We start from the raw sequence: 16,232 nt of genomic DNA on the forward strand, positions 1-16,232 counted from the left end.
TAGTCCCGCTCATGCACGCGCCGATGTACTCCAAAGGCGGAGCCACCGGCCGTCCCGCTCATGACGTCAGTGCCGAGTGCGCGCCCATTGGTGCAGGCTTGTGTTCATCTGCCTTTGAGGAGGAAATGCCGCTGACTTCTAAAGTTGTATCCGACTATGATATCGCACAGGAAAGGATTTGCGATAAGAGAACGAGATGTGTCGACCGTAGTAATTCTTATTCAGTAGTAATTTTACACCAAAGTCATTGTTCTCACACTTTTTTTGCATTATTCTCATTCCTCCACAATCTTTGACAGTATCAGAAGGACATTTGTTTTAGTGTGGCCAATGAATGTGAGTGAATACGATGAACAAAGTAATGTATACCTAATACACGTAATGAACAAGTAATGAATAATAGATGTCATGTTTTCTCGAGGACGCAGCTGACTAAATGAAGAAAGTCTTAAACAGCCTACAACGTTTTCTGTGGCTTCAAATTATTATCTTCATAACAATAGTTGCTTACGAGGAAGCAGTGATGCTGCACTTTCATTAAATTCACTCAACCTTATATTCTGACGAAGCTACATTTAATATAATCCATGCATAAATCAGGTGCCTCAGTTTTTTTTATTCTAGTGAAATAAAGCAAATAATACAACAAATGTTCTTAAATGTACCTATTTCTGTTTTCTTGAGTCATGTATCATGATATCAGCGATGGTCCATGGCTGGTAGAAAAGAGTTGCTCAATTTACCTAGTATAGCATCTCCACACAAGCGAGACACTTTCATAGATGCCATAGATTAAAGATACGGAAAGAGTCTGACTGCCTAAACCAACTACCAAATGTTTCAACAAAAATGTTAGCTGTGAACAGGAGTCTGAGGCTAGCAAGTTGGGGGAACGAGTTTGCTTGTAGCTAGGCAGAAAACCATTACTTAGCAGTTGTTCGCGTATGAGCTGCACATTATGTCATAGCGTATCAGAAATTTGCGACAAGCCAAAATGATGTTACTTTCTGGGGAAACCAGTGAATCAACATTTCAATGTATTGGTACCTCTTTCATTAATAATCCTGTTTTGATGTGGCAAGGCACTTTACTGGCGGAGCATCCATGATACGGAATTCAAAAAGGGTAAATTTCCTATTGATTACGTTTGCACCTGCACGTCTTTTAAGTATTAGCGGCGACAGTGAAGTACTTTGTGAGTTGCTGGCTCCTTCGATTCTACCTGTACTTATTACGACTGCAATATTATTTTTTTTTTCTTCCCATCATTTTTTTAACGGCCCCCTTGTTTTCCAGTGGCATTTATGTCAAATGAGCCAGAATACAGTCTTCGAAGAATGCTTTCGTAACCGAGGCTAATATGATCAATTTCTATTAAGTATGTTTAAATGTCGTACAACTCCTGAAGTGCGGAACAAATCAGCGCGACGTTTGTGCATATAGGCAATGGCTTGAAAGCAATTGAAAGCAATAGCATATGAACAAGCTTTGGCAAACGACGAGCTTTCTCGTGCTGCATATTCCGTGTTTAGAAACATCAAAATGCTCGAAGTGGATTCATGTGCTTGCTTGTCTATCACACCCTGTACGAAAACCCACACATCAGTGTGCTGATTGCTCTTTGTCCATGAAGAGATTGTGCTCAATATCGTCGTCACACTGTACGGGTTTAGTCTCGGCTATTTCGGGAAAAGGGAATTCGTGAGAGTACTTTTTCAGGGGTTAACGCCCGTTTCTCGACGTGCATTCCCCGCGAATAGGAACAGAAATTCGCAGTAGTGTGCTTGTTCATCCAACGTCTCACCAAGTGCATGCTATTTGGTAGCGTTTAAGATTGGGTCAACTTGCATTGCTTTTTCAAGCTTGTTAAAGCATGGTAAGAATGGGACAAAGCGCCCAAAGGGATGACCCTCTTGTTCTTCCTATTTCGGACCCTATTCTTCACATTCCTTACCACACAGTGTCAAGTTTGAGATTATTACTTGCGGAATCGGTGGTTTGAGCACAATGCCAGCTGATGTGGTAGTTGGTCATTTGGATGAGCGAAGCGTGATCTGAGCACGCGAATTCACAAGAATCATTCACGCTGAAAATTTGCAGTAGGGAGAGTGTAATTTAGTCTTGATGCTGGATCTATCATTGAAGAAGTCGTCCAACCAGTGGCAAACAGCAACTACGAACGGGCCGCTTCGCGAGTTCGGAACTTCATCTTTTGAACCAATGGCACGAAAACCTTCACGACCGCGTGCACTTCTCTGCAGGATCCTCGGGAAGGCATGAGCACGTTGACGCCCGCGTACTTGCGCGAGTCCTTGTACGAGCACGGGAACCAGGAGATGACGAGGCCGTGCGTGTTCTGCGGGCTGGCGTCGCTCATTGCGATCACCATCGCGCTAATCTTTTTCCTGTCTAAGTCGAGCCAGATGATGGCCGCCTTGGAGAGGACGACCTACACGACCGCGACCGCTACGCCCCGGCCGTCGCATGGGCGCGCCATGTACGAGACGAAGACGCTTGCGGATAAGAGAGGCACGTCGTCAAGTGGCGTGGTCCCGTCGGTTACTGACGACGGCTTGTCTTCCGAAAAAGAACTTGACGACGCTAAAGCCTCGAACACGACTGCCGCTGGTGGTGACGTCGAAGAACTAAGTGCTGCGGCCGTATAACGTAAAACTTGTCTAGGACTGTATAAATGATATTTACAGCACAGTAACGACAATTATAATAAAATGGTACGACTTTTTAGCCTTTTTGTGGCCAATCTGCTCGAAATTGCTTTCATGTTGGTGCTCTGTTACGACGAGCATATCATGCTTTCAAGCAAATGGCTTTAGCTGCAACATTTTTAAGACGGTGAGGGTTTCACACGGTGGACGGATACAAAGCTACCGTCTTGCTGCAGGATAAGATTGCTAGGTTTCGAACACAAATAACTGCGTTAACGCATTTTGCAGCGTCGCTTAAGCACACAGAAAGTGTGCACAACATGTATTCATGTTGTGCGTCCTATCATACAGCGTTACGATACTGAAGCTATAGAGAAGGCTTCTTAGGGCTACTCTTCAGAACCAAGTTTTCCGTGGCCATCGATAGAGCTCTCTTTTAGCGGAGAATGTTGCCATTAACATCAAGATGTAAAAGTCTAGGCGTGCCATGTGCGGTAAGCAATTTGAACATGTAGCAAGGTTTGAAACATTTCGTATATTTAACACTTTTCAAGTGCTAGCATACACCGTATACGATCTGAATAGTTTTACAGCGAAAGCTGTTATGAGATCATTTCAACGGCCGTTTTTGGCGCCGTAGTTGTCCGCCGCCGCCGCCGGTGTCCGTAACCACTATCGCTCGAAATAAGAAAAAAAAACGAAATAAAAAATTTCCAGGATGGAACGGGGTTCGAACCTGGGCCCTATGCGTGGGAGCCCAGTGTTGTACCTCAGAGCCATGCCGGTGCTTGGAACTGCCTTGCAAAAAGACGCTATACAGGCTTCCTGTCCGGAAGGAACCACATTAGCATATGTAATTTAGTGTGGTAGAAGAGTGAAATAACAACCACGCATCACACAACGCGAATTCTGTAACCAGGCGTCACACAATGCGAATTGCGCTACGAGTGGGCTATCGGATGCTTCCAACGCATTACAAGGGGCTCTGCAATAATTCTTCATCGTCATCAGGCACAACATCAACAAAGTGCGCATAATGCCTTACATGTTTTTAGCGGGTACCACGGCTCTCCTTTGAATGACGAAAAATGACATAGTGGCTGCTTCCCTACTTCACAGAAATTAGGATGATTTATAGTGTAGTGGGTTCCTCGCAAAGTGCACTTGCATTGGTTGCCAAGGAAGCGCGTAAGCCCATCATCCATTTCCTCAGGGTCTCAATAAAGTTCCTCCCCCCTCTCTCTGTCTCTCTTTCTCACCACAGCGCATGTTATATTTCGTGGTGGGAGAGTGAAATAGCGACCGGGTGTCACACAAAGCCGATTACGTAACTGGTGAGCCGTTTAAAGCTTCCAACCCATTGCAAAGGGCTGAGCCACAATTCTTCATCGTCGTCAGTCGTCATGTAAACAAAGGGCACTTAATGCCTTACATATGTGTAGCTGGTGCCTCGCTTCTCCGCCGAATGACGAATAATGGCATTGTAAGTGCTTCCCAACTTCACAAATAATATGACTTATGCCGTAGTGGGTACCTTGCTAGTGTACTTGTATTAGTAGCCCCGAGAGAGTTTACAACGAGCTCTAGAAATGCCGCTCTTCCAGCTTTCGCTGTGACTGTGCTGCGCTTTCCGCGCAGGCCTGGCGATTTTTAACACGAAAGTGTTTTATGCCCGAGATCCACCAAGATTTTCATGACGTATTTCCGTCACGGAAGTACGTCAGCAAAATGAACGCCATCAAATGGCAAAGAAAAAACTTATAAAAAAAGTTCTGTTGACGGGAGTCGAACCCATGACCTCTCGGTCCGCGACGATGGCTGGCGGGCGCTTAGCCCACTGAGCTACCGCCAAACACGTAACAGAGCTACATGAACGCACCTTTTATCTTGCACACTTTCCTCTCACAGTGCTCTTGCATGGATGGATGGATGGATGCTATGAGCATCCCCTTTATAACGGGGTGGTGACATGTGTGCCACCAGGCTCGAAAAACAAAACAAAAGAAATGCGCCGTTGCTGCGACCATGCCATTAGGCGCGTTTCTAATGTAAGTGTAATTTCGTTTAACACACCGCGAGGTGGTGGCTTCAGCTCCAGCCTCGCTCATGGCGTCCATCCATATCGAAAAATAGCTCTCCGACGCTCGCCTGGCTGCCGCACCGCGTTCCCCGCTTGCCCTGCGAGAATTAACTGCCAGACTAAAAGGAAGACACAACGCGAGTAGCGTTTCTCTTCGCGTTTCACGACGCTTTGGAGGATTGCATATCGAGTATCAGTGTTTATTATGTGCTTACTGATGCCATATTTGCGCGGAATTCAACATATGCGGTGTCCACGTATATGTTAAGAACTTCAGCTACCACAAGGGTTAAATCATGATCATGGGCGTTAGTCTTCGGTGCGGAGATGTGGCACTAGGCGTCAACGTGAGTGCGTCCACATCAGACGGTGCTACATCTGCCAAACAACGATAGACGTCTCTAATAAACCAATGCACTATAAACAATCAGCTACTTTTGTGACGACACATTTCATTTTCGTGTTATACCGATTCCTATGACAGAGGGATCAACCATCTTTTGAATCAAAAACCATAATTGTTCGGAATGAAATATTTGATTTTCACGGTTCTTTGGGAATATGACGCGTTTTAGATTAGCTAATGCTTGGACACAAGAACTTGTATATATATGCTGTGCACAAGGGCTGTGTTTTCTGGCAAATTAGGCACTGTGAAATCTACAGCTGTAAAACAATAAAAAATTTGTGAACCATTCCATTCTGTGAAAGTGCATGAACAGTGAAGCTGATAAGCACACGACCCAGAATTGACAGAGAATGTTGAAGGTACGAACTCACCTATTGTCTTGATCGGTGATCGTCGTGGCGAAAGGTGCGGGCACACATTCTTTTTAATGCGAAGCATTTCTTAGCGAACCTATGGCACTTTCAGCGTTTCTATGTATATATCTATCTATCTATCTATCTGTCTGTCTGTCTATCGACCTACGTGTTGGTGCTCTCATGATCGCCTCCTTAACTTGGTGTAGACCAAAATTGGCATGGGAGGGTAAGAAGATTTGACGAATATGACTGTAGGCTCATGACATGAATAACGTGAAAATCATGTCGAGTACGTCGTTAAACCCTTTCCTCCAGACACGTGTGGCACATACCCGTTTACCATGGGCCGCGGAGTACGGGTACGCGCCACAGGTGATTGACAGTTTATGTCTGCCCGGGAACGGCGAGAACAGACATTGGTAATTTAAATGCGAGAGCGTTACGAAAACCGACATCGGCAGCGTTTACTTGACGAATGGAAAGAATAAAAAGTAGGATCTTAGCAGGAATTGAACCCAAGCATTCTGCGTGGCAATCAGGCATTCTAACACAGAGCCACGCCAGGTCTACAAACTGGTTTGGAAAAACAGCCTACGCAGGCGTAATGTCGGTGCAACGTCGATTATGGCTGTGGTGCTGGCTATCTCATTTTACAAGAAATCAATAAACACTACATATGTACTCCTACGTACAGGCGTCATATCAGATTAACGTCGGTGGTTCCAGTGTTGTCTCCGATTTTATAGCAGTCCAATAAACTTTACATGTGTATTCCTATGATTCAGCAAGCTATATTGAAGCAATGCTCGACCCCGGAGGAATACATTAACGAAAGTGGCGTATGATATTCACATGACTGCACCATAAAGTGCACTTAGTTTCGATAATACTGACGTATGTTATCTAACGTGAGGGCTAACGTGACGTCGCACCCTTTAATGCCCTTTAAATGGCCTTTAAATTCCAGTTACCTTTTAAATGCCAGTGTTTTCGACATGCCTTGTAATCCCGCGATGTGTACACAGCTACTACACTTACAAAAACACGTCGATCCACCTCGTAACCCTTCGCTCAAAGCCATAAAATAGAGCATAGAAGTACTGGCTGACTGCTTCGCATGAAACCGATTCCCACAACGCGTGGGATCTGCCGATTTTTTTTTTCTCTCGGTGGTAATAGGCTTGTCATCAGTTGCCGTTATTTGTTGTACTTCACCGAGTGAGCGGAGAACTTTTGCTCATGCGCACCACGCGCAATGCGGCGTTGTTGCGTATGCAACGCCGTTACGGACGAAACGTACAGAATACCGAAAGACCTCCTTATACAAAACTTAAAGCACTGCATATACCAGAGTTCGCACAGACTCTATGGTACACGCGGCGCGGACTGGCTCGCCTCATTGCCGCGCCGCAGCCACAACGGCCGCCGCTCCGAATGTGACGCAAGTGAGCAGAGCGCGCGCTAGCTTTTCTGCGCAGCAACATCGCTTTCTCTGCGACGTAGCAACGAGAGAAACCGGCTGCGTGCTGTGCTGGGCATCATCAGCGACGTCGGCCTTTTCGTAAGCTCTCTCAAACTCCTAGACAACGCCAGCGTAGACATCTAAGGCTTTGGCCTTAGCAAGGAAAAGGGTCGCTGTCATAGTAAATGAGTTGAGTGCAGAATTCGCAAAAGTGTGCTGCCTCTTTTTTAACACGAAAGTGTTTTATGCCGGGGTCCACCAAGACTTCAGTGACGTATTTTCGTCACGGAAATGACGTCGAAAGAATGTACACAATCAGATGGCAAAGAAAAAAGGTTCTATCAACGGGCATCGAACCCACGACCGCTCGGTCCGCAACAATAGCTGCCAGGCGCGCTATCCACTGTGCACGGTCACAGACTTCAGAGGCTTTACAAATGCGCCTTTTATATCTACCGCTCTCCCGGTCGGCGGGGTGGTGTTGCCCTCTAGGAGCGGTAAGGTAAAGGAATTCTTCATTACTCTGGCCTCCGCGATTAGCACCTGCAACGCGTTAAGGCTGTTTCACATGACACAAAAGAGAGCGATTTTCAAGCTGCGAATTCGCTCGCAGCGAAAAAAACGGCCGATCGCTCTCGCCGCAGCGGTCAGCGGCGAGCGACCAACATGTTGGAAATTTTTCGCTCTGTTCGCAGCGGCGGAGCGATTTTTAAGTCGAGACCTGTCGAAATTATGCCGACCCGGCCGAGCCGTCGAAATTGCGCCAAGGAGTTTGTTTTGGTTAAGGCCGTTGTTGCGTATTCTCAAGTGAATTTACAATGGAAAGTGTTTTTAAATGACAAACCACGCGTGCTCTTCGCTACCGGTGATGAAAAGTTAAGAATATCATAACGCACAGATTGTTACATTACATTCGAAAATTATGCAGTGTATGCCACAAACAACGGCAGCAAGCAGCTTTGCGCTCCGCGCCAGTCGCAGAGCGAAAATTGCAGAGCATTCGCAGTCCATGTGAAACGAAACCACCATTAGCGGCGGTTGCGAACAGAGCGAATAGAGCGAACCGAGCGATTTTCTTCGCTGCAATCGCGGCATGTGAAACAGCCTTTACACGTGCGTCCCATTCGACGCGTTTTCAATAAAAGTTCAATTTTGTCAATGCCTTGATATAACCGGCAATACAAAGAACCGGCCTGCAAGAGACTCTCATCGGCACATCTGCCATACGCGGTCCGCGTTCCCCAAGAACGCAAGAGATCTCCATGTGCGTTGCAGGGAACGCGCGTCGGCGTTGCTGCAATACGCAGTCAGCGTCCAGCGAAAACGCTTGACGAGAAGCGCGTGCACGGACCGATATAAAAGGAGCGCGTCGGGTGTGCGCGAGAGACTCACTGGCCTTCGCTCGCCCTCTCGTCTCGCTCTGGGCCCTTGTGCTGTTAAGACGCTTCTCTACGCCCTGGGTTCTTCAACCTCCTGCAAATATGTAAATTAAACAAGTTTTCTTCTTGTACGTGCGAAGCATCGCAAGAGTCCTTCTTCGCCGGAGCCTGGGTGCGAGCCTCAACCCCTCCTCGGTCACATCAGCCTTACCACACCGCGAGGTGGCGATTTTAGCCGAAGCGTCGTAAAAGCGTCGGCCTCCCTAATAGCATCACGCCAATCCAAACCAAAAATAGCTTTGCGACGCGCGCCTGCCTCACCCACTGATCTCCACTAGGAGGAGCTGGATGGCGCATCGAGCACGCGCGCGTGAAGCCACCGGAAGCCACCGTTTTTGTCCCGGAAAAGAGCTTTTCTCTTCTTTTTTTAAAGAAATACCGGCTTGTAGCGCAGTAAACTGTACAAATCGACCGGAAAAGTCGTCAGGGAAGACATTTCACGCGTAAGTACCTCAAAGTTGCATTACTTTTTACGCATTTTCTACGTTGCAGCACTCCGCCGTATTTGGACGGTGTCGGCACGGCGTCTGTAATCTTTCGTGTAGCGTTCGTCGGCGTCTAAAGTGAGGCGTAGTCGCAGAGTTTGAAAAAATAAAAAATAAAAACGATCATAACAACAGCTGCCACCCGAGAATATTTGAATTGCGCGACTGAGACGCACAGAAGACGCCGGCTTCCGGGACAAACAGGGCATCTTCCGGTGGCTTCACAAGCGCCCGCCTCGCAGTGCGGGAATGCGCCGTCCAGCCTTTTTAATGGAGGTCAGTGGCCTCACCTAGCTGTAACACCGCGTTCCCCGCTCACGCGCTCGCCCCGCGAAAAATCGCGGCCGGGCTACCGGGGTGGCACGACGCGCTTTGCGTTTCCCTCTAGCCCGGCCGTGATGTTCAATCACATTTTAGCATGCCACCGGATGGCGACCAAGTTCTGCGTCCAATATGCGACGCTTTTTTGGCTATCACACCTCGTTCTCTGATTACGCTTTCACCGTTAACTACTACAGCTACCACAAGAGTTTGTTTAATCATTGAACATGTACGTACGTTAGTCTTCGGGATGGAGATGTACAACCAATCATGAAAGGGGGTGCATCAACGTGAAACGGTGCTATAGCTGCCAGACGTCAATATACATTGTGCAAACTCTCTTATATCAATGTACAGTAAACATTCAGTTACTGGTGTAAGAACACGCTTTACTTTCATGTTATTCCGATCCCGATGAGGGAGGGATCAAGCATCTTTTTCTTTTCCCTTGCCACTGTTGCTGTGACCAAGCTTTGGATCACGAAATGGCGCAGCTGTTGATTACGTACGAGTGAATAGTCCATACGTAAATACATGTGTGTGTATGACATGGAAGACCGTACAAAGGCATAAGACGATTTTTAGCCGCGGAGCTTTTAGGGGCGAAGCTCCTTAAGGCGGTACCCGTTCGTCCCTCGTAGTAGTAGCAGTGCGTAACCACTCGTAACGATAGTACCAGATCTTGACCTCCAAGGTGGTGCCGGTGGGAGATTTTTCCTGTGCGTTGTTGAACAATAAAAAATTCGCAGCGTGCGCGTTAACTAAAAGCCAAATTCTTCTGTCTCTCATTCCCCATTAGCAGCCATTGGCATGTTCCAGTAGGAAACGTTAGTAGAAGTAGAGGTGTAAGTGTTAGCTAAAAGCCGACTTCTTCTGTGTCTCATTCCCATTAGCAGCCATTCTTTACCTCCAAGGTAGTGCCTGGTGAGATTTCTCCTGTGCGTGATTAAACAATAAAAATTTTGTTCAAAACGCCGTTGATTGATGAAATAAACCAACGAAAGACGCCAGATGTTTTCTAAAAGCAAAACGAAAGAACGCCAGATGTTTCTAAAGCAAAACGAAAAGACGCCAGCTGCTTAACGAAAGACGCCAGATGTTTTCTAAAGCAATGGGTTTCTAAACAATGAAGATTCACAGCGTACATGTAAAATTAAAGTGAGCTGCAAGTCGTCATAACTCATCGAACCTTTCGTATAAACGCGCCCGATCTCACGTCGGTGATGATGTACTGGGCAGAATTCACGGAAGATTCACGGTTTACCGATGAACCTCCGCAGCTTCGCCCACTCATCATCATTCACTCCGTGGATATGCTGTGATTTTTTTACGCTTAAACAAAACTCTGTTGTCGCCCTGTATTGACTGATTGAGCGAGGAGGAGCCACGTTAAGAGAGGGGGAGCCCATCCTAACCACGCCAACGCACGCAAAGCCGTGAAAGGAGCATAGTATAGTGTAGCAGGGGGGGGGGGAGGAAAGTGAGGGTGGGGAGGAGTGATGCGAAGGTAAGCAGGAAGGAACGGAGGAGGAAGATATGGTAAATAAAGCATAGCATCGACATGTATATAATACAGGGGTCTCAAACACGCGGCCCGCGAACTCTTTGACAGCGTCCGCGGCTTCACAAGGAATGAACTTTTCTGACTGTGCTAAATGGTATTCGCATTATTTTCTCACTGCGATTAATAACGCCTTGTTGGCGGAGCTACACAGACGGGATTGGTCTCAAGGATTTTTTTTTCTTGCACTCCATACGGTCACTATGTGTTAAAATCGTCACCGTAGAACAAAAATTGAAACCTGAAGAACAGCGATCTACACACCCAACTCCAGGCCGTCCAGAGGGCCCACGACATCGCGACGGAACTTGGACTTCCAGTCCCATCGTGGGCGGAGCCACCAACTTGATCTGGGGGCCTTCGGCTCCCCAGATTCGAGTTCCTCAGGACTCCAATAAAGTTCTTGTCATGTCATGTCATCACCATAGAACAAAAACTGTATTTCAAAATTTTTGTCATTCTTCAGATTGGTATCGATCAGTGTTGCGGAATGGGCGCCTCCATTCCATTCCAGTTCCATTCCGGGGAATTGGAACTTGCCGCAATTCCATTCCTTTCAATTCCTCGGAATGAAAATACTAAGCCCATTCCCACTCCAGGGAATGGCCGGGCAGTTCAATTCCATTCCCGTAATTCCTCAACATAGGAAAGGCACCTTCATAGTTTTATCGAGTTAAGAATGAACGCCCCATAAAGCTGATGTCATCACATACATTAAGAACTGCAACTGAGTTTCAGTTCTAAGATTCTAATTAGACACGCCCAAGTAATTAAACACAGAGTCGAAAATACTTCCACGGACTATGTACACGGCACATGCCTCTACACCCAACTTGGTTTTGGGAGATGGATGGATGGTGGAACTTTATTATAGTCCTGAGAGACGCGACTAGCACGCAGTGGGCTTCTCCCACGTTGGGACGGGCAGGCTTAGCGTGACCGCCGCATCGTGGGCTCTCTGGACGGAGATGACTCACAAATATTTGGATGTGAGTGAAATGTATTACGTAACATATGTGGAACGTCTTTCTCTTATTAGGAAACGTCAAGGAATAAGGCAATGATAAAAATCACAGCATATCCACAAAGTGAATGATGATGAAGGAGCTCGCTCCAGAGGTTAAATTCGGTAAACCGTGAATCCTCTGTACATCTGCTCAATCATCATCATATAAAGAATTGACACGAGAGTTGTTGTGGTGTGATTGTATATACACGTTTTAAACACAGTGTTTATTATTTACGTATCGATGCACTATGTACACAAATTTACATATTGATGTAGTATATACATTTTGTTAAAGAGCTTATTTACGAATCGCGTAAGCCCGGGGTGTTTTCCGTTTAGCTTATTATAAAGGCTTCTTCAGCTTCGCGGGCTCTCCGCGTGTGTTTGCGCCCTCTTCGATGCGGCCTCGCGGGCCTGTGCCACCTCCTGGTCCGCTTGTCGACGAGCCCGCTTAGCTTCGGCATCGCGAGCCCTCGCTGCTGCCGCCGCCTCGGTGCTGGTAGTGGCTTGTGCTTGCTGTCGGCGCTGGCGTCTCTCTTCGGCCTCGCGAGCCCTCACCGCAAGGTTTCGGCGGCGAGCCCGCGAGCTGCTGCATTGTGAGCCCTCCGCGCTGCTGCCTTGGCTTATTTTTTGTTTTTGTAGCGTTTTGTAGCGTTTGTTTGTAGCGAAACTGGCCTAGCCGAGCCAGTTTCGCGTGGCTACACTGTAGCGTGGCTCCTCAAGAGCCGTTCTGCGCATGCGCGAGTATCAGTGATGTCACACAGCTGGCGCATCGGAGCCGGCACCGCCCGCGCACTCCGCCGCTGCCGCGCGCGACTCACTGCCGCTAGAGTCACTGGAAAAATTTCACAGTATCGCATCTGTTTTCCGCGTTCTGCCGCCGACGCGATTGGCTTACTCGCATCACGTGACTTCTCACCGCCATATCTCTTCCAAGCGCTTTGGGTGCAGGCGCGTTCAATGCAGAGCGTGGCCGGACATTTAGCAGTAGCACGGTCCCTATAAGTACTTCGTCGCATTTTTAAACGCGTCATGCAGACAGGGGGCGTAAGAAATTTTTTTCGGGGGGGGGGGGGCACCTCCTTGATGTGAATTGGGGGCCTGGCAGGCAGATTGGTCCAGTGTTATTTCATGCTATGTATGCCACGGGAAAAAATTTCGGCGGGGGGGGGGGGGGAGGGCACGGGCCCCGCCGTGCCACCCCCTGGCTACGCCACTGCATGCAGAAGCCAGAGAGTAGCTCACCAGCAATCGAACGTTACTGGTGAGCTACTCTGAGAATCTCGTTTATTTTTGCCTGTCGTGTGGGAAAAATTAATGTCAAAGAGCGCCGTTCTACGTGGCTGCATAGCTGGCCGGAATGAATTCGCCCCCCCCCCCTCGAAGAACACACCTTCCTGCAGTTATCTACACAAATTTTGCTGTAAAAGATCTCATGCGACAGGATACTTCACCTTTTCGGTTCGCTATGGTCAGCGATATTGAAAACAATACATATCTTTCTATTTGCTCGGCTGTTTATATCTCGATCTGTTGAACAGATTACGCATGCTATTCGAGTTATAAGCGTGTCACGCACGAGAGCGAAATTGAAGATTTATTAAAATAATAACTGTTTACTGGTATACCTTGAAGGCAATTGTGGCATCACCATTTGCCATTGCGCAAAACAGAAGCGTGGAACTCTGTTGATAAACTTGGTATAAGGCAATGTTATTAAGCGTATTTTTAAATTAGTTGCAAAAAATGCTGCCAATGCTGCATTGCGCCGAGCGCAACCCTAAAATACTGTTTAGTGGGTAAGAAATGGTCAACGCAAAAAAAAAAAAAAATTCGGCAGATCCCACGTACCGTGGGAGTCGATGTTATGCGAAGCATGCGGCGGGTAGGTGACTGTTGCCTAACTTTTTTACTGAGCGACACGTTACAAAATTACGCTAAAGATTTGTATATATTTTATACGCACACATATATATGTTGAAGAGCTGCATATGTGTTATATAAGCAATTGTTTACTGTTGGGTAACGCTGCCAATGACAACGTGGGTATTACCAACACCAGAAGCGGTAAGCTGATATGTAGTGCTTATACGTGTCCCGAGAACGCACGCGCGTTTCACGAACCCGTGTGCATGTGTGCAAGAAGTTCTTGACAGTTCTTGAGCAAGGGCATCATCACCGTGATCAGTGAGCACCAGCAGCTGGTCACGACTTGTTATAGAATCCGGTCGTGACAGTGGCGAAGAGGGGTCCATATGTATTGAAGTATGTGGTATAGTAGAGCTGTTGGAATTCGTGGATGCCTCGGTCACTTCGTCGACAAATTGTCTGTCGACAGAGCCGGCGACATGTCGGAACCTGAAGCCACCTTCCACGTTGGTGAGGCATAGGCCGTCGAGGCTGGTAGGCCTGGATAGTGCTACGTAGACCAACATCAGTGGATGGTGTTTGTTCTATTCGTAGACTACGTGGGCGTATGTGGCCTACGTAGCCTAGTCTACAAATGGCTGTCAATCAATCTGACATCATCCTCGGTCAGCATGAGGCCATCGCCCAGCCTCTTAAGAAATGAAGAGGACACTTCGTCGTTCTGGTGGACGAAGTGCACTTTACGATGTAAGAATAGCAGATGGGGCTTGATGGTTTAACATATTTGAAGTTTAAGGCACGAATAAGGCGCTCCGTGTGTGCGTTCCTATTCTTCGTCCGTGTCTTATTCGCGCCTTAGACTGCAAATATGCACTTTACGATGCGGTGATGTGGATATCATATGTAACTTTCGTTAATGTATTCCTCCGGGGTCGAGCAATGCTTCAATATAGCTTGCTGAATCATAGGAATACAAACGTGATGTTTATTAGACTGCTATAAAAGCGGAGACAACACTGGAACCAGGGTGTCGGAACGAAATGTTTTTCGTTTCGGTTTTAGTTTCGTTCCACCGCAAAAAGTTCCGTTCCGTTTCTGTTCCGAAACGAAAAAAAAAATTTTCCGTAACGGTTCGTAACGGTTTTTTTTTAATGCAAAAATTTGACGTTAAAGTAATCATAAAGAACATTGGATTTGTGATGTAGTTACTTGCCCTCCTCTTAGGAAAGTGGGACGAGGGTAAACCACGTTCTTCAGAGGAGCGCAAGTAACTGTACCACGAATTCCTACCAACTAGCACAAACCAGTATTATTTTCAAAGTAGCAGTATTTATTTTCTCAAAAGACAAATACGAATTTTTTAGTAGGCTCAATGATTTGTATCAAGGGACTGAGCACGATCTCAGAAGCAGCACGTCATTGAGTGTACTCTCTGATGTGCGAGACCACTGTTCTGATAAAAAGATCGCCAGGCCTGCGCGGAACACGCAGCACAGTCACAGCGAAAGCTGGAAGAGCGGACTTTGTAGAGCTCGTTGGAGAGTCTCTTGGGGTAATAATACAAGTACACATACAAGCTACCTACTACGCCATAAATCATCTCAATTTTTCAGAAGTAGAGAAGTTCCCACTATGCCATTTTTCGTCATTCTTCGGAGTCTCGTGGTACACGCTACACTTCTGTAAGGCATTATGTGCACTTTGTGCTGTGGCTGACGCCGATGAAGAATTACGGCTGAGCACTTTGCAGTGGGTGGGAAGCGGTGTTGCGGAATGGGCGCCTCCATTCCATTTCAGTTCCATTGCGGGGAATTAGAACTTGCCGCAATTCCATTCCTTTCAATTCCTCGGAATGAAAACACTTACCGAGGCGAAAACAGCGCGTACATACGAGTACGAACAGACACAAGAAAAGGCACAGACACTTGTGTCTGTTCGTACTCGTCTGTACGCGCTGTTTTCGCCTCGGTATGAACAACCAACTAGCTCGAAAAGTGTTATTCCAGAAAAAACTTAGCCATTTCGCACTCTGGGAATGGCCGGGCAGTTCAATTCCAATCCCGTAATTTCACGACGTAGGAAAGGCATCTTGATAGTTTTATCGAGTTAAGAATGAACGCCCCATAAAGCTGATGTCATCAGATGCATTAAGAACTGCAAAAGTACGCACAACACGTTAACAAGGTCGAGGGATAGTAGATTGGTGACATATCTCGTGCAGTACAACCATCTACTAATTCCCATTAGGGCAGTTCTCGCGCTACATATAGTATTTGCATGGTCAGCATGTTTGAACGAATGGTGATGTTTTAATATTGTTTAGGCTTAAATGTCTTAATGCGAAAACGACGACATAGCGTTTTTTTTTATGCGGACGAAAGTAGTATTCAAGAAGACAGCAGTTTTCCCACGCGTCTGGAGCGGTCATGGATATGGAGAAAACTAAGATTTGGTTAATTGGGAGCAAGACCTTCTAGATCTGCTGGTATTAGTTGGAACAGTGCACCGCTCGGGCACCTTGTACCTTTGCATCGAATACGGAACACTGGGCCGCACTGCTCGTCAGCACTACGCT

This window comes from Rhipicephalus sanguineus, chromosome 3 (genome assembly GCF_013339695.2).
Source record: "Rhipicephalus sanguineus isolate Rsan-2018 chromosome 3, BIME_Rsan_1.4, whole genome shotgun sequence".
Lineage (NCBI taxonomy): Eukaryota > Metazoa > Arthropoda > Arachnida > Ixodida > Ixodidae > Rhipicephalus > Rhipicephalus sanguineus.